The sequence below is a fragment of the Sciurus vulgaris genome (genome assembly GCF_902686455.1).
Source record: "Sciurus vulgaris genome assembly, chromosome: X".
Taxonomy (NCBI): domain Eukaryota; kingdom Metazoa; phylum Chordata; class Mammalia; order Rodentia; family Sciuridae; genus Sciurus; species Sciurus vulgaris.
The window spans coordinates 84,663,742-84,691,583 of record NC_136471.1 but is presented as its reverse complement, the minus strand read 5'-3'; the positions used below and the strand labels follow the sequence as shown (position 1 = coordinate 84,691,583).

Genomic DNA, 27,842 nt, shown 5'->3' with positions numbered 1-27,842 from the left:
TTCTCATTTTCTGTTTAATACTCTGAAGGTGTTTTGCTGAGAAGTGTGCTTCTGGGTATGTTGGAACTTCCTTTTAAGTGATTTGCTCCTTTTCTCTTGCTGCTTTAGTCTTATATGAATTGAATCTGACCGAAGACCATTAACCTTCCTATATCTGTTCATATATTTTTTTCCAAATAGGGAAAGTTTTCTGCTCTCATTTCTCTAAATAAGCTTACTATTTCTTTATCTTTTTCCATTCCTTCTTTAATGCCAATAACTCATAAAATTGCTCTTTTGATGTCCCACAAATCCTTTAAACTTTTTGTTCCTTCATATTTTCTTTGTTCTTTCATATTTTTTCTCCTATAATTTATTACCAAGTAATTTACCATTCTTAAGGTTTACAGGTTTTCTTGTTTGCATTTTTCATTTTGTTCATTATATTATTCAGCTCCAAGATTTCTGTTTACATTATCATTATTATTATTCTTTCAATCTGTTAAATTTCTCTACTAACTTTCTGAACTGTTTATCCATATTTTCTTGAAGTTAAAACATCATTAAAATAGCTCCTTTTAATGCTTTTTTAAGTAGTTCGTATATCTCTATTTCTTTAAGGTCAGTCACTGATAACCTTGTTTCATCTGTTTAGTCATGTTATATTTCCCTGATTGTTTTTGATCCTTCTGGTCATGTATCAGTGTGCATTGAAGGAAGAAGCATTGATTCAAACCTTTTCAGCCTGACTTCATTTGAAGACATTTCTTCTATAATAAGCCTATCTAAAAATTTTAGGCAAGTCTTCTGTGTTACTCCTTAAGTCCATGACTGTTACAGCTATTGCAGGGTTAGAGGATGTCTTGTGTCCAGGATTACCACAAAAAAACATGACACCAGTCTATAATATTACAAAATTGGAGATTTGTGCCAGGCTGGAACCCAAGCTCCCAGCTGCCAAAATCTGCCTGTCATTGTAGTTGATTCTGAGCCCAAGGCCAGTGCAGTCAGCCAGCAATAATATGGCCAGAACTTGAGTGCTTCTCATTATGATTTCACATTCCTATCTGGTACTTGAGTGGCCCTAGAGACTCAGTCTGTGGGTACTGGCCTGGAGTTAGTGACCATGGAGATTTGTCCAAAGCTACGTTTTATTGAGGGGGCCTAATATTGGGTTTCAAAGTAAAGTTCTATGCTTACTTTCCTTCTTTCCCCAGGAGGATCATAACACTGTCCAGACTGTGCTTCCTAGGGTTGCGAGTGGGTGGATTGTGACAGGTAATATAAAACTGTCTTTCCTATTTTCTTCAATGTATCTTTTCTTACTGTTATACAACCAGTGTATTAGTCAGGGCTATCTAGAGGAACAGAATCAACAGGAGGTATGATTATAAAAAGGGGATTTATTAGATTGGCTTACATGACCAGAAGCTAGATAGTCCACAATGACCATCTGCAGCTGGAGAGCTGGAAGAACCAGTAGAAGTGCAGTCCAAGAGGTGGAAGCCCCATAACAAGAGGGATCAACAGTGCTACCCTAGTCTGAGATGGCTTCTGGAAACTCCCCGGAGAATCACTAGCAGAGTTCACTTTGGAAGAGTGAAGAATCGAGAGTCTGATATCCTCAGACAATCAAAGGAGCAATCAAGAACTCATTCAAGAAAAGTCAAGCATGCATCTTCATCTGCTTCCTTATTCTTTCAACTTTTATTTCATCCAAGTCACCATCCTATTGCAGGGTGCTGCCCACACTTAGGGAGGGTCTCCCCTTTAGTTGGCTACCCCACATTCCAATCATTCCTAGACACACCCTCATTAACATGCCCAGAAGCCTCTTAATCATCGGCATCTCTTCATCCAATCAAGTTGACAATTCAAATTAACCATTATAACCAAATACTTTAAACTCTCACCCGATTTCTTTCACTCTAGTGTAGGTATTTGCATGCAGGAACAGTTGTTCTAACTGATGTTTCTGTGGGGGATGACTACTGGAGAATCCTGTTTAGCCATCTTGTTCTGTTCTTCCTAATTTTTAGATATTTTCTTAGTGCTTGCCATGGGGATTGCAAGCAACATCCTAAATGTATAATGATATAGTTTGAATTGATATTAACTTAGCTTCAAAAGCATATAAAACTCTATTCCTATAGTGATCTGCCCCTTTATTTTGTTGTCACAAGTTTTATCTGTATACTTTGTGCACTCAATAACTTTGCTTTTTGATTATTTTATGTGTTTGTCTTTTTAATATTATAGAAAATACAATGTAGAGTTAAAGACCAAAATTGAAATAATATTGGCTTTTATATTAATTTATGTAGTTAGCTTCCCAGAAATTATTATTTCTTCACATGGCATCGAGTTACCACCTAGCTTCCTTTATTTCAATCTAAAATACTCCCTATATCATTTCTTCTAGGGCAGTCTACTGGTAGGGAAAAAAAAATCAGATTTTCTTTATCGGAAAAGTATTAATTTGACCTTCAATGTAAAAAGATAGTTTTACAGGACATCTAATTCTTGATATTCTTTTTCAGCATTTTATAGCTGACTTCTGACTTCCATTGGTTTCTGATGAGAAATTGGTGATTAACATTACTGAGAACTTCTTTCCTGTGATTAGTCGCATAAGTATTGTTGCTTTCAAGGTTCTTTATCATTGTTTCTCAACAGTTTGATTATAATGTGTTTCAGTGTGGATCTATTTCAATGTATCCTTCTTAGAATTTGTTATGTTTCTTGGATGTGTGAACTCATCATCAAATTTCAAAGTTGTTTGACCATCATCTTTGCAAATATTATTCTACCGTTTTCTGTTTTTATTCTTCTTCTGAGGCTTCCATCACTATATCTTAGCCCATTTATTGGTGTCCCACAGGTTCCTCAAGGTGTACTTGAATTTCTTTTGTTTTTCTCCTTTTTCTCTTCAGAATAAATCATTTTAACTTTCCTATTTTTAAGTTCCCTTATTCCTGCTTCTGCCTGCTCAAATGTGCCATTAAATCTCTCTAGCAAATTATTCCTTTCAGCTATCATAATTCTCAGCTCCACAATTTATATTTGTTTAATTTTTTATTTCTGTTAATTTATTGATACACTCATTTTATACATTTTTCTGGTTATCTTTACTTCTTTGTGCATGGTTTGAATATTATGAAACACTTGATTTAAAATCTTTGTCTAGTAAATCCTACATCTAAGTTTCCTTGGGAACAGTTTCTATCCATTTTTTCCTGTGTGTGCACCAAATTTTACTGTTTATTTGTTGATAATTGACTGTCCACATATTATAATGTTCTAATTCTGGAAATCACATTATCCCCCTAATACCAAGGTTTGCTGGTTTTGATTGTTGAATGCTATTATTGTTTCTCTATTTTGTGAATTTTTGAAATTATTTTTAAAGACTTTATGCCTCTGTCATGTGACCACTGAAGTCTCTGTAACTTTAGCTCGAGTTCAGCTAGAATTTTGACAATATTCTTTGAGTTCCGAGAGTTAAAAATATTTAAAAACATAAAACATACCTCCAAGTCTTTGATGATTAAGTGTGCTGGGGCACTAATTCTGCAGTGTTACAACTCTGTAGTACCTTTTACTTACTCATTGCACTGAGTCTAGAGAAAACTTGCAGAAGCCTTTCTTTTTCTTATCTTTCTTTTTTTAGTGCTGGAGATCAAACCCTCATACATGCTAGCATGCTAGGCAAATTATCTAACACTGGGCTACACCCTTAGCCCTATATGGCATTTTTAAAATTTTTCATCATGCACAGGCACTTCTGGATGCCCTAATTTCCCAAAGAGACTCTCTTCCTTACTTTTCCTCCCAGGTTTAGACAGTCTATCTTATGTCTTTATTTTAATCTTTTGGCCCAGATGTTTGTGGGTTTTTCATCCTCCTTACAAGGTTTTTAAGCAATGACTGCCAAATTCCTCCCCGTGCGAGTTCCATGGGGAGTTAAGCAAAACAGATATGAGCATCATTCATAAGTCTTTCAGGTGGCTCCCAAACAAAATAGAACAGACTAACATAATAAATTGGAATGAGGTCTGCTCTTCTCACTCCAGAACTAGGGATCGTTAATATCCTACACTGGGAGTGAGGACTGCCATCTTCAAATCACAGATGAGCCAGGGAGAACAGAGGTCAAGGATGAGTAAAAATGCCACAAATCTTTCCAACTAGTCTAAAATGTGCTTCTTGTTGATTTCACATTTCCTTTGTTGCTGCAAACATTGACTTTTTCCAGAACTCCAATGAAGTTGTTTCTGACAGGTTTTACTTATCTTTTTTGATGTTTCTATAGAAGAATAGAAGTTTTGAACTGCTTACTCTGCCATTTTACTGGTATGACTCCCACATGTTTAATATGATAAATTTGATTTTTAAATTATCCTCATTAAGAATGGATGATTGAATTCCTGGGCCAGTCACCTTTCTTCCACCCTCACCAAATGCTGCTTAAGGACTGGGGGTGTAACTCAGTGGTAGAGTATTTGCCTAACATGCAAGAGGCCCTGGGTTCAATTCCCAGCATAAACAACGCTAGCTAACCTATTAATGTATCTAAAGTGATTGAGACACTCCCTGGAATGTATTCCTAACGCTTACTGCAATGTATGTAATAAATCACAAGCTTGATAAATGCATTTTGAATAAGGAATACTATTGAATCTAATTATTAGTAGTAACAGACATTTCAAAGAAACACATGAAATATCAGGAACACAGATTTGTATTAACAATCACAATTTATATGCATATACCTATTTATACCTTTTATAGCACTTTTGAGTTTGTTATTCTATTAGAGGTCATAGACATTCTGTGAGATAAGAATGATAGTTGTTATTGTCTCCATTTTATAAATTGGATAGAGTAAATGACTTGTTCCAAGTCATCCACCTGTAACTTGCAGTGGTAGGCATTATATGTAAGTCTGCTATGAAAATATCTTTTATTTTTCCAGGTTTCCTTATGGACTCAGCTGCCCATCTAGAATCAAGCAAACATGTTGACCTTTTGAAGGTTTTAAACAATATTGACTGACAGCAAGTATAGAAAATGTGGAGAAAAAGAGGTCCTACACTAAAACATTCACATAGAAAACTGAATGTGTGCATAGCTGCAAATGGTAGGGACCAAATACTTGATGCAGAATAAGATGAGCTATTTGAGAAGATCAATCAATCTCAATGTTTGAATCACTTATCATAGGAGCAGAATGATAGTATGAAAGGACTTTGAAGATTAGCCCAAGGAGTATGGAAATAGGGGTTTGGGAGAGGAAAGACTGCCACATGGGGCTTAAGACTTTTTCTCTCTTTGTCTATGATTGCATCTGCTGTCCCCACTAGCCCTTCTGTGATATCACTGAAAAACTGGGGCCTGGGGCCAGAAGCATCAGGTATAAGATGAGGTAGTGTGGCTCCAAGCAACAGTAAAATTCACAGAGGTGAAGGAGGAAGAAATGATATCTATAAGTTGTAACACACAGGAACATTAAGATATTTCTTATGATTTTATGGTTGGTCTGTCCTCCGTAAGTGAAAGAAACTACTCAGGCTAATGAATTTTGAATACCTGTCTTAAAAGAAATACTATAAGGAGTATGACCTGGAAAGACCCAGGAGAGCTGTCTCTCTCCAGCTTCTCTTCTGAGCTGCTTTATGCCCTATAAAGAAAGCAGAATAATATAGGGAAATGGTATCAGATAAAACTAAGTTCAAATTTGGGCCTCACTACCAGTTAACTAACTGTGTGGCCTTCAGCAGTTTAATTCTCTGAACCTTAGTTTAAATAGTTATCCTCTATGAAATAGTGGTAAGGTTTCAAAGTATTATTGTGAATATTACATGAAAACATGAACTTACCAATAAATGGTTAATAATGTCATTCTAGAAAACTTTTAATTTCTCCCATTTCTTGTTGGATAAATTGCTCCAGAGCATCAGTTCTTAAGTGAACCCAATACACTTGAAATTTTTCAGTGTAGTAATTGGGCTTTCCAAACTGGGTTATGTTGATTTTTAGGGTTGCCAGGGTTGACACTGTTTTCATGAAATGTCAGATATTGTCATAGCCACCTTCTCAGGTTTCCTTAAATCCAGTTTCACATAATTCTAATTTATCCTGCATTGTTTAGAAAATCCAGAGTCGTTTTCAAAATTGAATTTATCATGCAATTTAAGCATTTATGTTTAAAAATTTCCCCAATGGAAATATTTCTCAAATATATAATTCTATCCTGCTTAAAATAATAATCTAAACAGAATTAAACATCTTCTTGATGACTAATGGTCATTATTTTGAGGGATGAGGGATTATGGGGGATTGAACTCAGGGACACCTGAACACCGAGCCACATCCCCAGCCCCTTTTGTGTATTTTATTTAGAGACAGGGTCTCACTGAGTTGCTTTTTCTGAGCACTGGCTTTGAACTTTTGATCCTCCTGTCTCAGCCTCCCGAGCCTCTGGGATTACAGGTGTGTGCCACCATGCCTGGCTTAAAGGTCATTATTAATGAACATCCATTATTATACATCACCATTATATAAAATACAATGATAGCTCTTAAGAACTGATGAGTGGCAGTCATAGGTAAGGGGCAGAAATGAAACATAAGTTTCTTTGTGGTTACACTTGTTAATCTCTGAAAAATATGTTCATTTATTTCTTATGTCCCTATTTTATGGTTTTTCCTCTTATTCTCAGTCAGATGGTGCTTCTTGCTCTTGGTGATATAGCTGTCTCTGGTTACTCCCTTTCCTGATAATATAGACAGGGAAACAAAGAGAACTAAACTCATTAAAATTATGTCTTAGGCAGTGGTCCTCCTATTGTGATCCCTGGACTGGTAGCATCAAAATCACCAAAAAACTTTTTAGAAATGAAAATCTCAGGCCTACTCCAGACTTACTAAATCAGAAATTTCTGGGGTATAGCCCAGAAATCTTTGACTTCAACAGAACTTCCAAGTGATTCTGATGTATGCTCAAGTTTAAGATTTACTGACCTACTACTATACTTGTTAGTAATACACACTCTTGGGTCTCACTCCAAGAGATAAAATTTAGTAGGTCAGAGGTAGGATCCAAGAGCCTAAAATTTTATTGGCATATTATAGTTATACCTAATAGTGTACATGCACACAATAGAAAAATATAATTTTGTTTGATTCCCCAGTACCTACCCTTTCCCTCTCCTCCTCCCTCCCCCAGTCCCCTTTTTCTACTCTGCTAGTCTCCCTTCTATTTTCATAATATTCTCCCCTTTTTTTTCCTTTTTTCCCCTCTAGTTCCATATATGAGAGAAAACATGACCCTTGACTTTCAGAGTTTGGCTTATCTTACTTAATGTAATACCTAAGAGACTTAATTTTTTAACCAATACCCCATAATATCCTGATGAAAATAGTCAAGAGTCTTACTTAGAAAAATTCCCCATGCCTATAGCAGTGCTTTTTTTTTTTTTTTTTTTTTTTTTTTTTTTTTTGGTGCTGGGGATCCAACCCAGGGCCTTGTGCATGCAAGGCGAGCACTCTACCAACTGAGCTATCTCCCCAGCCCTATAGCAGCGCTTCTTAAACTTTCCTGGGGATTTTATTAAAATGTACATCATCTCAATAGACCTAGCATTCAGCATTTCAATGGACTATCAGGTGATATCTATACTACTACTGGACTAAACTATTGGAATATCAAGTTCCTAGAACCTTTTATTTTACTTTGGTTTTGAATCTTTTGTACCCAAAATTTTTCTATGAGTTAAGAACATTATCAGTATCTCTTGATTTTGCAAAACATACTGTTTTTTCCAAAATCAGATATTTTAACATTTTATATTATTTCTTAAAATTAAAAATCTTGAGTTAAAAATTGACCATACGATATGAGATAGTTTGACTTTAAATACAGAATGAAGGAGCGCTCTCCTATGGGTAAAATCGTATAAGCTTTACATCCTAGATTCATTGTCATATTGTCAGACTTTTCAAAACTTTTAATCTGTCCTGCTGGATGTTAAGTACTTTTCCAATAGGGAATGAATAGCAAAGCTTCCCTACCAAGGTGGTCCAAATTCTCTGAGAGATTACATCATTCTCTAGAGCTAAGATAGATGCTACATTTCTATCTTAGTCCTACTATCGGTATTTCTTTTCTCTCTTATTAAAGGTGTCAATTATTAATCTAGGCCTTTTTCCATGGGTATGGTTATTTGTTCCCTCTGAATAATGATACTAAGTATTTCATCTTTTCAAGAGTGAATTGGACTTGGACAGCCTTGTGCTTATCCCTAGTTTGGCAATACCTAGACCTCTCCTTATAGAAAGAAAATGCCTTGGTATGGGATATCATTCAGCAAAACTCCTCAGTATTTACCTTGGGAATTACTTAAAACATTCCCTAGAAAGTTCATGTTAGTTTGATATGCCAACAAAGAATAAAGGCCAATGTTTTAGTCAGCTTTTTCACTGCTGAGACTTAAAGACCCAGTCAGAACAATTTTAAAGGAGGAAAAGTTTAGCAGAGGGCTCACAATTTCAGAGGTCTTAGTCCATAGATGGCCGACTCCACTCCTTGGGGCTCAACGTGAGGCTGAACATCAGGGCAGAAGAGTATGGCAGAGGGAAGCAGCTCACATGATGATCAGAAAACAGAGAGAGAGAGACTCCACTCTCCAAATGCAAAATATATACTCCAAAGCCACGCCCCCAAATAACCACTTCCTCCAACAACACCCCACCTGCCTCCAGTTACCACTCTGTTAATCCCATCAGATACTCACTGATTAGGTTAAGGCTACGACCCAATCAATCCTCCTCCAAACCTTCTTGTATTGTCTCACATGTGAACTTTTGGAGCATACCACATGCAAACCATAACAGTCAATAAATGGTTATTTCTGCAGTCTAGAAAACTTTTAATTTCTCCCATTTCTTGTTGAATAAATGGCTACATAGCATCAGTTCTAAAATGAACCCAGTACCCTTGAAATTCTTCAGTGTAGCATTTGAATCTTCCAGAGTGTGTGTGTTGATTTGGGGGGTTGCCAGGGTTAAGGTTGTTTTTATGAAATGGACTTCAAAAATTATTTTAGTTTATTTTCTAAATGTGGCAACCTTAAAGTTATTATAGATAAGCTGTAGTAGCATGTACTTGATACTTTCCTTTCCCTTTTAATTTCTTTCCTCTTTTCAGTTTATTACAATAGTATAGTAGAACTAGGTTCAGAAGGACCTGACATTCAAATCTAAGAATCTACTTTTTCTAGGTGTATAACTGTGGACAAGTTACTTAAATTCTCTGAGCCTTATTTACTCCTCAGTATGATTAAGATATAAAACCTACGTTGTTATAAGCATTACAGATAATATATGTAAAACATCTAGAGAAATGCCTGGTATATAGTAAGTACTCAATAATTAGAAGCCGTCATTATTGACACAATTTGTTATGAGGATGAATCTGAATATCTGTAAAATCTTTGTAAATTGTAAATTACTATATTTGGGACATACCTTACTATTAACTAGTCAGAAATAGTTTCTCCTAATTCCATAGACACAAACTGCAAACTTCTTGTGTACAGTACCATCTAATACTGTACCATCTAGTAGTTTTTCTTCTGCTACCCTCATGTTGTTACCCATCTCTTTCACCTCTTTCATCCATCCCAGTGAGTCTCAAATGTTTTCAGGTGGCAGAATACCTGAAGTCTTGATTTTTATTTTAGAATTTCATGAGCTAGCTTTATTAAACATAAAATAGTCCAGTATATGATTTTGTAAAATTTGTTAGTATTTTATTTTGAATTTTAAATATATAAGCTGTTGCAGGTGTCAAAAATTACAGTATGGAAGTGGAATTTCAAATTGAGAAAAATGTTATCTTAATTGTTTTGCAAATGGAGAGAAGATCACTATTTTCTTTAAAGAGTAAAAACCCTGGCCCATTGTGTAGAAAACCAATGCTCTAATGGATGATTTTGAGAGATACTAGTCTACCCATCCAAAGAATTCTTGACTTGTGATGGTTATTTTTATACACAAACATCAGTTGTATTCATGTGCACTTTTCATAACCATCCTTGAGCTATGTGATTGCTTTTATCTGTAGGTCAGACAGATAATGGGAACTGTAGCCACTGAATTGTAAAACCTAAGTACAATGGGAATAATTGGATCCCAGGGTAGCAATAGCCAACTGATGGCACTAAACTGACAATGACAAGGTGGGTTTGCTTACCATAATAGTAAGAAGAGAAAAAGAAACAATCAGAATAATCTGACTCATACAGACCTATGGTGTTGACTAGTTAATAATGGTGTTCCTAGAAGTGAAATATACAGGAAACTTGCTAAATTCTTACCTAATCTGTATAAACAGAAAAATTCCAGGACAGATGAATAAAATTCTAAATTGAATCATAAGAAATAGTGACAGACCCTCAATCACTTCTCAGACTTTAACTAATTTGCAGGCCAAGAACCCCTAGAATGCAATGGAGGCCACATCCCCTTGAGGAAAAACCCTAATACACTACCCAAAATTTATGCTGTTAATATTTCCCCCACCCTTTCTCAAAGGGGCCTTTTAGTGCAGTAACTCCTTTGGAGAAAAGAAAATAATCAGACCTTTTATATGATTAATGGGCATTCAATCTGAACTGACCCTAATTCTAAGAGACTTAAAAGGTAACTTGGGTCATCAGAGTAGGACCTTATAGAGGTCACATGATCAATGGAGTTTTAGCTTAAGTCCAACTCACAATGGGCCCAGCATGTCCCCAAATACACCCTGTGATAATTTTCCCTGTTCCAGAATGGATAATTGGAATATACATAGTGGAAGAATTCCCACATTTGTTTCTTTACCTGTAGAGTGAGGGCTATATGATAGGAAAGGCAAAAAGGAAACCACTACGACTGCCTTTACCTACAAAAATAGCAAACCCAAAGCAGTACCTCACCCCTGTGAAGATTTCAGAAAATAGTTCCACCACCCCTTGGTTTTTAAACAAAAGAATTAAACTTTGCATACTATAGAGATACATACATACCTATGTTTATAGTAGTACAACTCACAATAGCCAGATTATGGAACCAGCATGGTGTCAATCAATTGATGAATGGGTTAAAAATGTTGTATATATGCACAATTAAGTTTTATTCATTCACAGAGAAAAACAAAATTATGTCATTTGTAGGGAAATGGATGGAACTGGAGAGCATCATGTTAAGAGAAATAAGTAAGACTCAGAAAGTCAAGGGTTATATATTTTCTCTCATATATGAAGCTAGAGAGAAAAGAGGGAAAAGAGAAGGAAAATCAGTATGGTAGAGGAAAGGTTTGGGGGAGGGAAGCAGGAAGGGCAAGGTAGGTACTAAGGAAATAAATTGATCAAATTGTACTATGTGCACGACAAAGATTTCACAATGATTCCCATTATCTTGTTTAATTATGAACCAGTGAAAATTACAATATGAAAAAAAGAAAATAGTGTCACCATCAAGGATTTGAAAGATGCACAGATAGTGATTCTCACCACATTGACAGTGAATTCACCCTATGGACATCAAGATGGCAGAAGAGGATTTTCCAGTGTTCTTCTTGAGCCTTGCAGCAACAGCAATTTGAACAAATATTCATGCATGAAAATACCTCACAGGAGCTAATGTCCAAGTAAGAAAACACAGTACATGTAAATAACACCAAAATAAGATACATTGACCAGAGTAAAAAGAACAGTTTCACCTTGCCCATATCACCCCTCCCCTAAGTTCAGGAAATTCATCATGAATAGTGAAGTAAATCCTCAACTTTATCTCAAACCCCAGCACCAGGTCTGTCCCAGTGGAACCTAGCACCAGGCCAGCTGCTATGGCACCAAGCTTTAGACCTTTAGCTCCAGGATGGCCCCTTCAACCCAGGCTACAGGACAGTATCCTCATACCAAGTCTCCAGACTCATCCCAGACCAGCACCCACAGATCCTAGTTCCATGTCAGCCCCCACATCCCAATATTCTAGTGGACAAAGTCTCCAGGATGGCTTCCATATCTGTAGAACCCAGACCCATCCTCGTAGACCCAGCTTCCAGTCAAGTCCCTGTGGCTCCAGGATTGAAGTCAGCCCCTGCAGACCTAGTGTACAAGCAAGCACCTACAGACTTGTCTTTTAGGCTAGACGCCATATACCCAGGCTAGACGTGCCCTGAACTTCAGGTCAGCCCCTGTAGCCCTAGGCTTTAGTGGACCCAGGATCCAGGCCTGCTCCTACTTACCCAGTAGACCCTGGTGTAGGCAGTCCACACAGGCCAAGTGTCCAGAACCATTACCCATGTAGACCAAGGCTCCAGGCCAACCCCTACAAACAAGGTCCAGACCAGCCCCCATGGACTCAGGCATCAGTCCTACCTCAGGGCCAAGATGGCGCCCATATCTCAGGATCCAAATCCATCCTTTGGACCCCAGATTTAAGACTTGTCTTAGCAGCAGGCTAGCCCCCACAGATTCAGACTCAAGCCCTGCCTCAGCACCAGGTTGGGCCCTATGAACTCAGGCTTGAGGCTAGTCCTGACATAAACAAACTTCAGGGTCATGCCTGTGGATCCATTTGAGAGGTACACCTAAGTAAACCCAGCACACAGCCAGCCCATATGAACACAGGACCCAGGATTGCCCAAATGGACCCAAGCTTTAGACCTGTCTCAGTGGTCTCAGATATCAGGCCCACCACCTGTTGACTCAGGCACCATGCCAGCCCACTTGAAGACTCCAAAAGCAATACCACCCATGGACCCCCAATGATAGTACTCCCAGCATTTCTGGATGGGCTGATTGATGAAGGGATTGCTCAGCCCAAGCTAGTCTGCAAAGATTGGAATATGCTTCTACTTTTTAAAAATCCAAAGACAACAATGCCTATCCACAGGACTTTGAATAATGAGGAAAACATGACACCACCAAAGGAACAAATAAAGCACCAGTATAAAACCCTAAATAAATAGAGATTATCTGGACACAGAGGTATTCACATGTAACCCCAGGTAACAGGGAAGCTGTTGCAGGAGGATTGCTTGACCCCAGAAGTTCAAGACCAATCTGGGCAACATAATGAGACCCTGGAAGGATGAATAGGAGGAATAGATGGAGAAGAAGAAGCTGAAATAAAGCTCTATGAGCTGCCTAAAAATTCAAAGTAATCATTGTCAAGAAACTCAGTGAGCTGCAAGAAAACACAGACAACTAGATGAAACAAAGGGAATAATAAATAAACAAAAGGAGTAGGTCAACAGAGATAGAAACCATTAAAAAAGAAACAAAAAAATTCTGGAGAATGATAATAGATTACCATAAGCTTAACCAGATGATGACTTTAATTATGTCTACTATACTAAGTATAGTTTTGATGCTTATGAAAAACATCTTTTGCTACCTGTAGAGATGCTTATTTTGATGTGATAAATGCTTTTTCCTCCATACCTATCTATAAGAGCAACCAGAATTTCTTTCAAAAATACACCCTCACACTTCTACCTCAGGTACATATCAACTCATAAGCCCTGTGTCTTTATTTAGTTTGCAGGAATCTCAATTACTTTTTCCTTCCACAAAGTATCACAGTGGTCCATTATGTTGATGACTACACTGATTATACCTAGTGATCAAGAAGAAACAAATATACTAGACTTATTGGTAAGATATTTTTGTGTCATAAGGTAGGAAATAAATATGATTAAAATTCAAGGACTCTCTACCTTAGAAAAATTTCTAGGTGTCTAGTGGTGTGCAGCAGGTAAAAAATATGTTTTTGTATCTCCTAAAACCAAGAAATAGACACAATACCTATGAGTCCTCTTTGGATTTGAGAGGCAACGTATTGCTCGTTTTGATGTGTTACTTGGCCCACTTATAATGTGACCCCAACATCTGCTAATTTTGAATGGGCTCAGAACAAAAAAAAAGTTCTGCAATAGCTACAGGCTATCTGCAAGCTGCTCTGCAACACAGGCCATAATATCCAACAGATTCGAGTGCATTTGTGGTGTCGATAGCAGATGGGTGTGTTTTTTGGAGCCTTTGTCAAGCCTCTAGATGAATCACAGTATATGTATTCAGTATTTGGACAAGTTCCTGCCATCATTCACAGATAACTATTCTCCATTTGAGAAACAGCTCTTTACTTGATACTGGGCCTTAGTAGAGACTTGATACTTAAACATGGGCCACCAAGTTACCATGTGGTCTTAATTTCCCATTAGGAATTACGTGTTATTTGACTCAGAAAGCCACAAAGTTAGATATGTATGACAGCACTCCTTTATAAAATGGAAGTGGTGTATACATTATAGGCTTCAAGCAGGTCCTCAGAAAATATAAGTTACATGGAGAAGTGTCCCCAAATTCCCATGGTTCCTACTTCTTCTATGCTACATCTCTCTCCAAGTCTGCACCTATTGTCACATGTGGAGTACTCTAGGATCAACTGCCAGAGGAAGAGAAGACTCTGGCTTAGTTTACAGATGGTTCTGAATGCTGTACATGCACCACCCAAGAATAGACAGCTGCAACACTACAGCCCCTTTCTGGTATATCCCTGAAGAACAGTGGGAAAGAGAAATATTCTGAGTGATCAGCACTTTGAGCACCATACATGGTTATTCATTTTGCTTGAAAGGAGATTGAAAGTAACCAAATTATGCTACACACATATATAAATATACCACAGTGAATTTCCCCTCTATGTATTTCTTTAAAGAACCAATTTAAAAAGCTAAATAAATAGAAGGAAGACCAATAGAGTAGAGGAAGGGGAATAGAGTGGGGAAAAAGATAAGGAAAAGAGTAAGTACTAGAAACTGAAATGGAGCAATTATGTCCCATGCATGTATAATTATGTCAAAGGGAGCCCCAGTATCATATATAACTATAATGCACTAATAAAAAACTTAAAAAAGAAAGGAGAATAGGAACATATGTGATTGTATATTAAACCATGGGCTATAGCCAATGATTAGTTAAATGCTCAGAGACTTGTAAGGTATGTGATTGAAAAATTGGTAACAAAGAAATATGTTGAAGAGGTATGTGGCTAGACCTCCCTGAGCGAACAAAAAAATGTGATGCTCCATATGACTGTACACCAAAGGGTAATTTTAAGGGAGGAGGACTTTAATTATTAAGTCCTGTGGATACCAGTTAGCCCCTTTACTCAGTCATCTCTGGCATCAGCCAATGGACTCATAAACAAAGTTTCTATAGTTCCAGCTCCAGAGGTCTGGTACTGAGATTTTGTCTGGAGTAGAAGCAGGCCATAAAATAGATAACTCAATCTTTATCCAAAATAACTGCCTTCATTTGCAACAGTGTTTGAAGAATTTTAAATCAGAGGATGTCCTCAAGAGCAGTGAAGGCAATGGAGTATTATTCAGCCATAAAGAAGAACAAAATATTGTAATTTACAAGAGAAAGGATGGAACTGGAAGATATCATGTTAAGTGAAATAAGTCAGACATTGAAAGATAAGTATTGCACATTTTCTTTCATATGTGGAAGCAAAAGAAAATAGAAGAATAAGAAGAAAATCTGAAAGTAGAAGAGTGATTACTAGACTTAGAAGGGGACCAGAGAGATGGTGGAGGGGAGGAAAGGAGAGGGTAGAAGAAGTGTAGGTAGATATAATCAACACACAATATAGGTATATATGAAAATATCACACTAAACCCCTTTAATTTGTGCAATTAATATGTGTTCATAATTATAATTTTTAACAAGAAGGCAGTGAAGTTTGTGGTGAAGAGCAATTAAGAGAATAATTGTAGATATAATGAAGCAGCAGCCTACACAATAGGCCAACTAGCCCACAGAAGAGAACTAGGTAATAAGAATGCAGCTGGTGTGAGAACAAATATCAAACACTGATCAGAAATTATTTTATTGATATTATTCCTTTTAGTGCAGTATATGTCCAAGGGCACTGCTGAAAGCACTAGGATAGTCTGCAGCAATTAGTAGAGTCAAATAGCTAGAGGTGGTCAGGAAAAGAGAGGAAGAGACCTCTACCAGTATTATTATCCCAGAGTGACTACAGGTACTCCAGAATCTGTGCCTCCTTGAAGAGCAATATCAGAGGCTCTTCTTTGTGGGAATGGAGGATAGATTCACTAAAATATTCCAGACACTAAATAAACATCAAATAACAAAAACAAACTCTAGGAACATGACATAACCAGTATCTCAAGTTGGTTCAATATGTAATATAAAAGATCCAGTTGCCAACCAAAAAAGTATGAGGCATGCAAAGGAACAATATAGTATGACCCAAATACCAGAAAAACAGAAGGCAATAGAAGTTGCCTGTGAGAGAACAAGACATTGTATTTAACATAAAAAATTGCACGTTAGCCATTTGTTATGAATTGAATTATGTCCCCCCACAAAAATCTCATTTGTTGAATTCTTAATCCTCAGAACCTAAGATTATGACTTTATTTAGAAATAATTTTATTTCAGATTGAAATTAATTAGGTCAAGATACTATCACACTGAAGCCGGGTGGGTCCAAAATTCAGTATGTCTCATTTCTTTATAAAAGTGGAAAGTTGAACAGTGAGAACACAGGGAGAAGGCCATGTGAAGACTGGAGTTATGCTGCCACAAGCCAAGGAAATATGACAAGCTAGGAAAGAGGCCGAGAACTGATCCTTTTGTCATACCTTCAAAGGGAGGATGCCCCTACTGGCATCTTGATCTCAGACATCACCAGAACTATGAGACAATTTCTATCGTTCAGGCCACTCAGTTTATTGCAATGTTTTACAGCAGCCCCGGAGAACTTATATACCATTATAAATATCTTTAAAGAAGTAAAGTATGACTACAGAAGTTAAGAAAAGTATGGCAATGTAAATAGAGAATGTAAATGAAGACAAATTATAAAGTAAAAACAAATGGAATTTAGGATTTTGAAATTAATATAACTAATTTTTTTTAAAAATCACTAGAAGGAAAAAATTAGATCTGAACGACAGAGTAAAGAATTAGCAAGTTTGAAAATAGAACAATAGAAATTATTTAAACCAAAAAATAGAATGAAGAAAAATTAACAGACCCTTGGAGAAAAGTGGGACAACATTAACATACCAATATATACATAATGAGAGAACTAGAAGGAAAGATGACAAAAGAAGAAAAAAATATTCAAAGACACAATAGCCAAAAACTTTCTAAACTTATTGTCAATACAATGACCTATAAATCCAGGAAGCTCAATAAAATCCAAGAAGGATAAACACAAAGAGAACCAAAAACTAACACATTTAGTTAGTGGAAAGTCAGAGACAAGCAGAAAATATTTTTATTGTTTGTTCTATTTAGTTATACATGACAGCAGAATGCATTCTGATTCACTGTACACAAATGGAGTACAACTTTTCATTTCTCTGGTTGTGCACAATGTAGAGTCACACCATCCATGTAATCATACATGTACATAGGGTAATGAGAGAAAATTTTGAAAGCTACAAAAGAAAAATGACATGAATGACATGGCACTTTAAAAGTATTCTAGTAAGACTTATTATTGTCTTCTCAGTAGAAATAACAGAGACTATAAGGCAGTAGCATCACATATTTAAATTTCTTGTAGGATAAATAATTAACCAAGAATTCTACATCCAACAAAACCTCTTGTTCAAAGAAGGCAAAATATAGACTTTCTCAGATAAACAAAATGCAGAGAAAGTTTCTTATTAGTAAACCTATCCAGTTTCTTCCACGTCCAGCATGGGTGAGGGAAAGGGTTTCTGTCAGAGGGTTTGGCTGGCTGTAATTAATCACTAAGAAACTTATTTAATAGAAGAACCATAGGAGACAATTATCCTTTGAAGCAGGGGCATGACCAATTTAGCCATACCAGTCTGGCTCTAATAATGGAAGAGCCCACCTGTCCTTTATTTATAGTCATACAGGTAAAAGAAGGACCAGGGGGAGCTTCTCCTGTGAGGAACAGGATGGGGTGGAGTTAAGGAAGCCATTTGCTCTAGCAGGTCATGTGATACATCCATGGTATGCATTGCACAGTGGTGAACCACTCTGCAAAGATACCACATGCATCAGACCATTGGGAGCAATCTCTCAATGATTGCCAGTTCCTGAAAAACAGATTTCCGTGTCTGACAGCTCACCAGGCCTGGATTTGTCAGTCATAGATGGCTCCCCACATAAACCAACCTTACAAAAAAATATTAAAGGAAGTTCTTCAACCTGAGAGCAAGGATCACAGATGGTAATTGGAATTCATACAACAAAAATACCAGTAAAGTTAATTAATTATAAAATACACTATGAATGCATATTTCCCCTTTTCTCAACTGATTTAAATTGCAAACATATAAATAATATGTATAGAATGTATTGTTGAACCTAAAACAAGGAGAAATATAACACATGTAATATATTTGCCAATAAGAGTACAAAAAAGGTGGATGACAGCAAAGCCGTATGGACTATGGGAAATGAATGTAGATAATAAAGTAATAACTATAAAAATGGATTCCTGCTTTTGTAATGTTTCTGGATTATATAGATGTGCATATATATAGCATATATATGTTGTGTGTACACACAAATTATATATATGTATGCATATATATGTCTATATGGATACATATGTGTGTGTGTGTGTGTGTGTGTGTGTGTATGAAGGGAGAAAAGGGAATATATTCTGATAAATTAAGATGTAAATGCACAAAAGTCAACTCAAAGTGTATCAAAGAACTATAAATTAGACCAGAATCTCTGAGATGGCTAGAAAAGAATAACAGAGTCAACATTCCAATGTATAGGTGTAAGCACTGACTTCCTTAGTAAGAGTCCTAAAGCTCAAGAAATAAAAACCAAAAATCAATAAGTAGGATAACATCAATTTAAAAAGTGTCTTCAGAGTAAAGAAAATAATGAACAGAGTGAGGAGACAGACTACAGAATGATAGAAAATCCTTGCCAGTTACTCTTCCTACAGGGGACTAATATCTAGAATAAATAACCAAAAAAACTTACCACACCCCCAAGTAAAGGATTACAATTTTTTGTAACACAATAAGTTGGTGTGATGTATTTTTGGTTATCAAAAATATTCATATAGCTTTTGGATTTTGAATTGGTAAATATTCATGATGTGTGGAAAAACATGATACACACTATGATCTCAATCACACGAAATGGGATGTTGTATATGTATATGCACAACCTGGAGAGACACGTCCGACTAAGTTGCTTGTGACTGGATGACTTTGTTCTTTCCTTGTGTTTTTATTTTTTCTGTAATGTATTAACTTTTAAAATAAAAACAAACATAAAATTACCACAAAAAAACAAATAACCCAAAGAAAAAATGAATATGAACTAAACAGACACTTCTAAAAGAAATACAAATGGCCACAAAATACATGAAAAAACGTTTAACATCCTTAGCAGTCAGGGAAATACAAATCAAAACCACACTAAGACTTCATTCATCTCACTTCAGTTAGACTGGCAGCCATCAAAGAATGCAAGTAACAATAGATGCTGGCAAGAATTCAGAGAAAAAGATACTCTTAGACATTGTTGGTGGGATTGCAAATTAGTTCAATTAGACTACTATGGAAGTCAATTGAGATTCCCCAAAACACTAGCAATGGAACCACCATATAATCCAGCTATCCCATTCCTTGGTATTTATCCAAAAAACTAAAATAAACATACTATAGTGAAATAAGCAAACGTATGTTTATAGCAGCACAATTCACAGTAGCCAATTTATGAAATCAGACTAGATGTCCACCAACAGATAGATGGATAATGAAATTGTAGTTTTACTGAGCCATAAAGAAAAATGCAACTATGTCATTTTCTGGTAAATGGATGGAACTGGAGAACATTATGCTAAGTAAAATAAGCCAAACTCAGAAAGTCAAGGGTTGAATGTTTCCTCTCATATGCAGACACAAAAAGAAAAAAGGAATTAAAAAGGGATCTCACAAATATAGAAGGGAGAACAGGGGATGGAGAAGGGGATGAATGAAATTGATGAAATTATGTGCATGTACAAATATGTCACAATGAATACCACTATTATGTATAATTATGATGTACCAATAAAACCACAAAGTAGCCGGGTACAGTGGAGCAAGCCTGTAATCCCAGAGGCTTGGGAGGCTGAGACAGAAGGATCACAAGTTCAAAGCCAGCCTCAGCAACTTAGGGAGGCCCTAAGCAACTCAGTGAGACCCTATCCCTAAATAAAATATATAAAAGGGCTGAGGATGTGACTCAGTGGTTAAGTACCCCTGGGTTCAATCCCCAATACCAAATAATTATAATAATAAAGTAGTAAAGTTTAAAAAAGAATTATTTAAAGCAAAAAAAACTTATGCGATGTACTAAAATAACCAATAAATTATCAATTTAAAAATAGTGAAAAAAATGAAATATAAATGTTATATTTTAAAATATTCAATAAATGCAAAAGAAAGACATGGAGGAGAAATAATAGAGTAAGGGAAAAGGCATTAGAAAAACAATACATAACTGTTTGAGAAAGGAAGTGAATGAGGACTTACGAGAGACTAGTAACCTTTGAGACCCTTCTATTCCCCCTTTCTCTTCTATTCCCATTTGCCTCCTAATACATCTCAAATTTTATCTTGGATATTTGGGGAGCTTACCAAAATTCAATCAAGCTGATAAGACAGCATGCTATAAGGTGGCAGCTACTCCTCAGAATTTTCCTTGTCACTTTGTCCTTTCTTGTTTTAGTCTAACAGCTTGAGCATGAAAAAAGAAAATAGGTTATACCCTTTCCCACTTGTTTTGCAAAACAATCAAATAGGAGATAATCAGGAAGGATCAAGCCCAGTTTTGTTAACTGAATGGGGTGCTCAGGATGTTTATTGCTATTAAAGTCACAAGAAAGGCACTATTTTTTTTTTAATTCACTGTGAGTATTCGATGACACATCCATATTTCCCTTTGTTTTTTACCAAAAGAGTGTTGGGGTGGGGAAGGGTAGAACAGAAAGAAATATAAAGGAGAGGGAGGAGGGAAAAGGGGGATAAGAAAGAGAGAGAGAAAGAAACTCCACTAATGACTCAGAAGTCGACATGGTCTTTGAAGAAACCCCTTTCATAATTATTCTCCCACCATCACTAGTGTACAGAGAATACACGTTCATTGCACAATTAGCTCTAGCCGAGATTTTCTCCTAGAGTATATGATGCAGCTTCCCCACATGAATTTCAGCTGATCTTCCCTAGACCTTTATATATAGAAAAAGAAAACAGTTATGTAACCTACAGTATCCTTTCATTTTGGAATATTAAGCACTGAAAATATTTTTGTGTAGAAGAGAATAAATTCAGTATAAATTCAGTTTACATTTATTTATTTTTTTTATTGTAAACAAATGGGATACATGTTGCTTCTCTACTTGTACATGGCGTAAAGGCGTACCATTTGTGTAATCATAAATTTACATAGAGTAATGTTGTATGATTCATTCTGTTATTTTTTCCCTTCCCCCCACCCCTCCCATCCCTCTTTACCCTCTATACAGTACTTCCTTCATCCATACTTGCCCCCCTCCCTAACCCTAACTCTAACCCTAACACTAACCCTTCCCTCCCCCCCATTATGTGTCATCCTCCACTTACTAGCGATATCATTCATCCTTTGGCTTTTTGAGATTGGCTTATCTCACTTAGCATGATATTCTCCAATTTCATCCATTTGCCTGCAAATGCCATAATTTTATTGTTCTTTATGGCAGAGTAATATTCCATTGTATATATATACCACAGTTTCTTTATCCACTCATCAAATGAAGGGCATCTAGGTTGGTTCCGCAGTCTGGCTATTGTGAATTGAGCAGCTATGAACATTGATGTGGCTGTATCTCTGTAGTATGCTGATTTTAAGTCCTTTGGGTATAGGCCAAGGAGTGGGATACCTGGGTCAAATGGAGGGTCCATTCCAAGTTTTCTAAGGAATCTCCACACTGCTTTCCAGAGTGGCTGCACTAATTTGCAGCCCCACCAGCAATGTATGAGTGTACCTTTCTCCCCACATCCTCGCCAACACCTGTTGTTGCTCGTATTCTTGATAATCGCCATTCTAATTGGGGTGAGATGGAATCTTAGGGTGGTTTTGATTTGCATTTCTCTTATTACTAGAGATGTTGAACATTTTTCCATATGTTTGTTGATTGCTTGCAGATCTTCTTCTGTGAAGTGTCTATTCATTTCCTTAGCCCATTTGTCGACTGGATTATTTGAATTCTTGGAGTAGAGTTTTTTGAGTTGCTTATAGATTCTGGAGATTAGTGCTCTATCTGAAGTATGATTGGCAAAGATATTCTCCCACTCTGTAGGCTCTTTCTTCGCATTGCTGATAGTTTCCTTTGCTGAGAGAAAGCTTTTTAGTTTGAATCTATCCCAGTGGTTGATTCTAGCTTTTATTTCTTGTGCTATGGGAGTCCTGTTAAGGAAGTCTGATCCTAGACCAACAAGGTGAAGATTTGGACCTACTTTTTCTTCTATAATCTGCAGGGTCTCTGGTCTGATTCCGAGGTCCTTAATCCATTTTGAGTTTAGTTTTGTGCATGGTGAGAGATATGGGTTTAGTTTCATTCTGTTGCATATGGATTTCCAATTCTCCCAGCACCATTTGTTGAAGAGGCTATCTTTTCTCCATTGCATATTTTTGGCACCTTTGTCTAGTATGAGAAAATTGTATTTATTTGGGTTTGTGTCCGTGTCCTCTATTCTGTACCATTGATCTACCTTTCTATTTTGGTACCAATATCATGCCGTTTTTGTTACTATTGCTTTGTAGTAGAGTTGAAAATCTGGTATTGCAATACCCCCTGTTTCACTCTTCCTGCTAAGGATTGCTTTAGCTATTCTGGGTTTCTTATTCTTCCAGATGAATTTCATAATTGCTTGCTCTATTTCTGTAAGGTATGTCATTGCGATTTTAATTGGAATTGCATTGAACTTGTATAGCACTTTAGGTAGTATGGCCATTTTGACAATATTAATTCTTCCTATCCAAGAACATGGAAGATCTTTCCATCTTCTAAGGTGTTCTTTAATTTCTTTCTTTAGTGTTGTATAGTTCTCATTGTAGAGGTCTTTCACCTCTTTTGTGAGATTGATTCCCAAGTATTTTATTTTTTTTGAGGCTATTGTGAATGGGGTAGTTTTCCTAATTTCTCCTTCTGAAGATTCATCACTTATGTATAAAAATGCGTTGCATTTATGGGCATTGATCTTGTAACCTGCTACTTTACTGAATTCACTTATGAGTTCTAAGAGTTTTCTGGTGGAATTTCCAGGTTCCTCTAAATATATAATCATGTCATCAGCGAACAGGGATAGTTTGAGTTCTTCTTTTCCAATTCGTATCCCTTTAATTTCTTTGGTTTGTCTAATTGCTCTGGCCAGAGTCTCAAGAACGATGTTGAATAGAAGTGGTGAAAGAGGGCATCCCTGCCTTGTTCCAGTTTTTAGGGGGAATGCTTTCAGTTTTTCACCATTTAGAATGATATTAGCCAGGGGCTTAGCATAAATGGCCTTTACAATGTTAAGGAATGTTCCCACTATCCCTATTTTTTCTAGTGTTTTGAGCATGAAGGGGTGCTGTATTTTATCAAATGCTTTTTCTGCATCTATTGAAATAATCATGTGATTCTTGACTTTAAGTCTATTAATATGGTGAATTACATTTATTGATATCCTGATGTTGAACCAACCTTGCATCCCTGGGATGAAACCCACTTGATCATGGTGCACTATCTTTTTAATATGTTTTTGTATGCAATTTGCTAAAATTTTGTTGAGAATTTTTGCGTTGATGTTCATTAAGGATATTGGTCTGAAATTTTCTTTCCTTGATGAGTCTCTGTCTGGTTTAGGTATCAGTGTGATATTGGCTTCATAGAATGAGTTTGGGAGGGTTCCCTCCTCTTCTATTTTATGGAATACTTTGAGAAGTATTGGAATGAGCTCTTCATTAAAGGTTTTGTAGAACTCGGCTGAGAACCCATCTGGTCCTGGACTTTTCTTTGTTGGTAGGCTTTTGATGACTTCTATTTCAGTACTTGAAATTGGTCTATTTAAATTGTTTATGTCCTCCTCATTCAGTTTAGGCAATTCATATGTCTCTAGAAACCTGTTGATGTCTTCAAAATTTTCTATTTTGTTGGAGTATAGATTTTCAAAATAGCTTCTAATTATGTTTTGTATTTCAATCCTGTCTGTTGTGATATTTCCTTGTTCATTCCGAATTTTAGTGATTTGGGTTTTCTCTCGTCTTCTCTTTGTTAGTGTGGATAAAGGTTTATCAATTTTGTTTATTTTTTCGAAGAACCAACTATTTATTTTGTCAATTTTTTGTATTGTTTCTTTTGTTTCAATTTCGTTGATTTCAGCTCTGAGTTTAACTATTTCCTGTCTTCTACTACCTTTGGTGCTGTTCTGTTCTTCTTTTTCTAGGGCTTTGAGCTGTAGTGTTAGGTCATTTATTTGTTGAGTTTTACTTCTTTTATTAAATGTGCTCCATGAAATAAATTTCCCTCTAAGTAGAGCTTTCATAGTGTCCCAGAGATTTTGGTATGATGTTTCTTTGTTCTCATTTACCTCTAAGAATTTTTTAATTTCCTTCCTAATATCTTCTGTTATCCATTCATCATATAATAGCATATTGTTTAATCTCCAGATGTTGGAATAGTTTCTGTGTTTTACTCTTTCATTTATTTCTAACTTCAATCCATTATGATCTGATAGAATACATGCTAGTGTCTCTATCTTCTTGTATTTGCTAACATTAGCTTTGTGGCATAATATATGGTCTGTTTTAGAGAAGGATCCATGTGCTGCTGAGAAGAAAGTATATTCGCTCTTGGTTGGATGGTATATTCTATAAATGTCTGTTAAGTCTAAATTATTGATTGTGTTATTGAGATCTATGGTTTCTTTGTTCAATTTTTGTCTGGAAGATCTGTCCAGTGGTGAGAGAGGCGTGTTAAAATCACCTAGTATTATTATGTTATGGTCTATTTGGTTTCTGAAATTGAGAAGGATTTGTTTGACATACATGGATGAGCCACTGTTTGGTGCATAGATGTTTATGATTGTTATATCTTGCTGATTTATGCTTCCCTTAAGCAGTATGAAATGACCATCTTTATCCTTTCTGACTAACTTTGGCTTGAAGTCCACATTATCGGAAATGAGGATGGATACTCCAGCTTTTTTGCTGAGTCCATGTGCATGGTATGTTTTTCCCCATCCTTTCACCTTTAGTCTATGGGTATCTTTTTCTATGAGGTGAGTCTCTTGCAGGCAACATATTGTTGGATCTTTCTTTTTAATCCAATCTGCCAGTCTATGTCTTTTGATTGATGAATTCAGGCCATTAACGTTCAGGGTTATTATTGAGATATGATTTGATTTCCCGGTCATTTGGTTCATTTTTTAAATTTATTTATTTGTTTGACACAACTTGTTTCCTCCTTTATTTGACAATTCCTTTAGGATAATTCCTCCCTTTGCTGATTTGCTTCTTTGTTTTTCATCTCTTCCTCATGGAATGTTTTGCTGAGAATGTTCTGTAATGCTGGCTTTCTTTTTGTAAATTCTTTTAGCTTTTGTTTATCATGGAAGGATTTTATTTCATCGTCAAATTTGAAGGTAAGTTTTGCTGGGTATAAGATTCTTGGTTGGCATCCGTTTTCTTTCAGGGCTTGAAAAATGTTGTTCCAGGCCCTTCTAGCTTTTAGGGTCTGGATTGAAAAATCTGCTGATATCCGTATTGGTTTCCCCCTGAATGCAATTTGGTTCTTTTCTCTCACAGCCTTTAAAATTCTGTCTTTATTTTGTATGTTAGGTATTTTCATTATAATGTGCCTTGGTGTGGGTCTGTTGTAATTTTGTGTATTTGGAGTCCTATAAGCCTCTTGAACTTGATTTTCCATTTCATTCTTCAGATTTGGGAATTTTTCTGATATTATTTCATTGAATAAATTGTTCATTCCTTTGGCTTGTTTCTCTAGGCCTTCCTCAATCCCAATAATTCTTAAATTTGGCCTTTTCATGATATCCCATAGTTCTTGTAGATTCTGTTCATGATTTCTTACCATCTTCTCTGTTTGTTCAACTTTGTTTTCAAGGTTAAATATTTTGTCTTCAATGTCTGAGGTTCTGTCTTCCAGGTGTTCTATCCTATTGGATATGCTTTCTATGGAGTTCTTAATTTGGTTTATTGTTTCCTTCATGTCAAGGATTTCTGTTTGGTTTTTTTTTCAATATCTCTAACTCTTTATTGAAATGATCTTTTGCTTCCTGTATTTGCTCTTTTAGCTGTCGATTGGTGCGATCATTCAATTCCTGCATTTGCTCTTTCATCTCATCGTTTGCTTCCCTGATCATTGTAATTATGTACATTCTGAACTCCTTTTCTGTCATTTCTTCTGCCATGCTGTCATTGGGTTTTATTGATGTAACATCTAGATTTGTTTGCAGCATTTTCTTTCCTTGTTTTCTCATATTGTTCAGGTATCAGTGGACCGCTGAGATATTGCAGATTTCCTCTACTGACTTACAATGTTCCTGAAGATTTCTACATATATCCCCCCTTATCCTTCGGTAGGCTGAAGTCTTGGAGGAAGTTGATAATGTGGTGCTCCACAAGGAAGCTGCCTCTCTAGGAGTGGTGGCCTTCAGGTGGGGTATAATCCCTGCTAGTGGGCAGAGGTGCCTCCACTTGTTGACCAATGGTCATCCAAAGGGGACCTAGGCTGCGGGCTGAGGCAAGGCCTGTTTGGGCCTGAGTCTCTGGTTTTACCATTCTTGTGGGGAAACCTCACCCAGCAGGGAAGACTCACCCGGTGGGGAGGTCTTGCTGGTCAGTTCCCTCCTAGAGGTTCCCCTCAATTTACAGCTACCGCCTGGGCTGGGCTGCCTTCCTCTGCAAAGTTCCCAGGGGCCCGGCCCTACCTCCTGGGCCTGGGAGCCTCACCCTTCGTAGACGAGTCTCCTTAGGCTGCCCCTCCTCAGAGAATCTGCCCGCAGGCCTGGAACCTTCGCTCTGCCCTAAGCCTGTCTCTGTGCGGCTCTTCCACCAAGAAGCCTCCTAGATCCTGGGACCCTGATCTGCACCTAATTGCCTGGCTATGCGGCCCCTCCTCTGAGCAGCCACCTGGGGCCCTGTACAATTGCTCTGAGTCCCAGAGACCCGCCACACGCCTCTTCCTCCAGACAGCCGCCCAGTATTCTGGTGCGGTCACTAGGAGTCCAAGAAACTCTCTGCGTGCCTCCACCTCCCACCGACCACCCGTAGCCCTGGGCAATCAATCACTCCGAGTCGAAGTGACCCTCCCTGTTCCTCCTCCTTCTCCAGATAACCCCCCAGGTGTTCAGGAGCAGTCGCTCTGAGTGGCTCTGAATCCATGTGACCCGCTGCACGGGTCCTCTGGGCAACCGCCCGGAGCTCTGGTGCGGCCACTCAAGACCAAGCGACCCACCATGCTTCTCCTCCAGGCAGCCCCCCTGTGTTCAGGAGCTGTCACTTTAAGTCCAAACAACTCACCACTCGCCTTCTCCTCTGAGCAGCCGCCTGGAGCGCTAATGCAGTCACTGCGAGTCCAAACGACCCGCCGTGTTCCTCCTCCTCCTCCTACTCCTCCGGGCAGGCCCCGGGGTTCAGAAGTGGTCCGAGTCCAAACAGCTCGCCACGGAGCTTCTCCTCTTGCAACTGCCTGTAGCTCTGGTGCAGTCACTCCGAATCCAAGCGGCCACGCTCCTCCTCCTCCTCC

At 37.3% G+C, this 27,842-nt stretch overlaps 1 protein-coding gene across 9 annotated transcripts in view; it reads left to right on the top strand.

Annotated features, from left to right (window-relative positions):
- The window catches only part of ZC3H12B (zinc finger CCCH-type containing 12B), a 359,165-nt gene that overhangs the window by 307,001 nt on the left and 24,322 nt on the right, over positions 1-27,842 (top strand). The gene's annotated exons all lie outside the window — the stretch shown is intronic.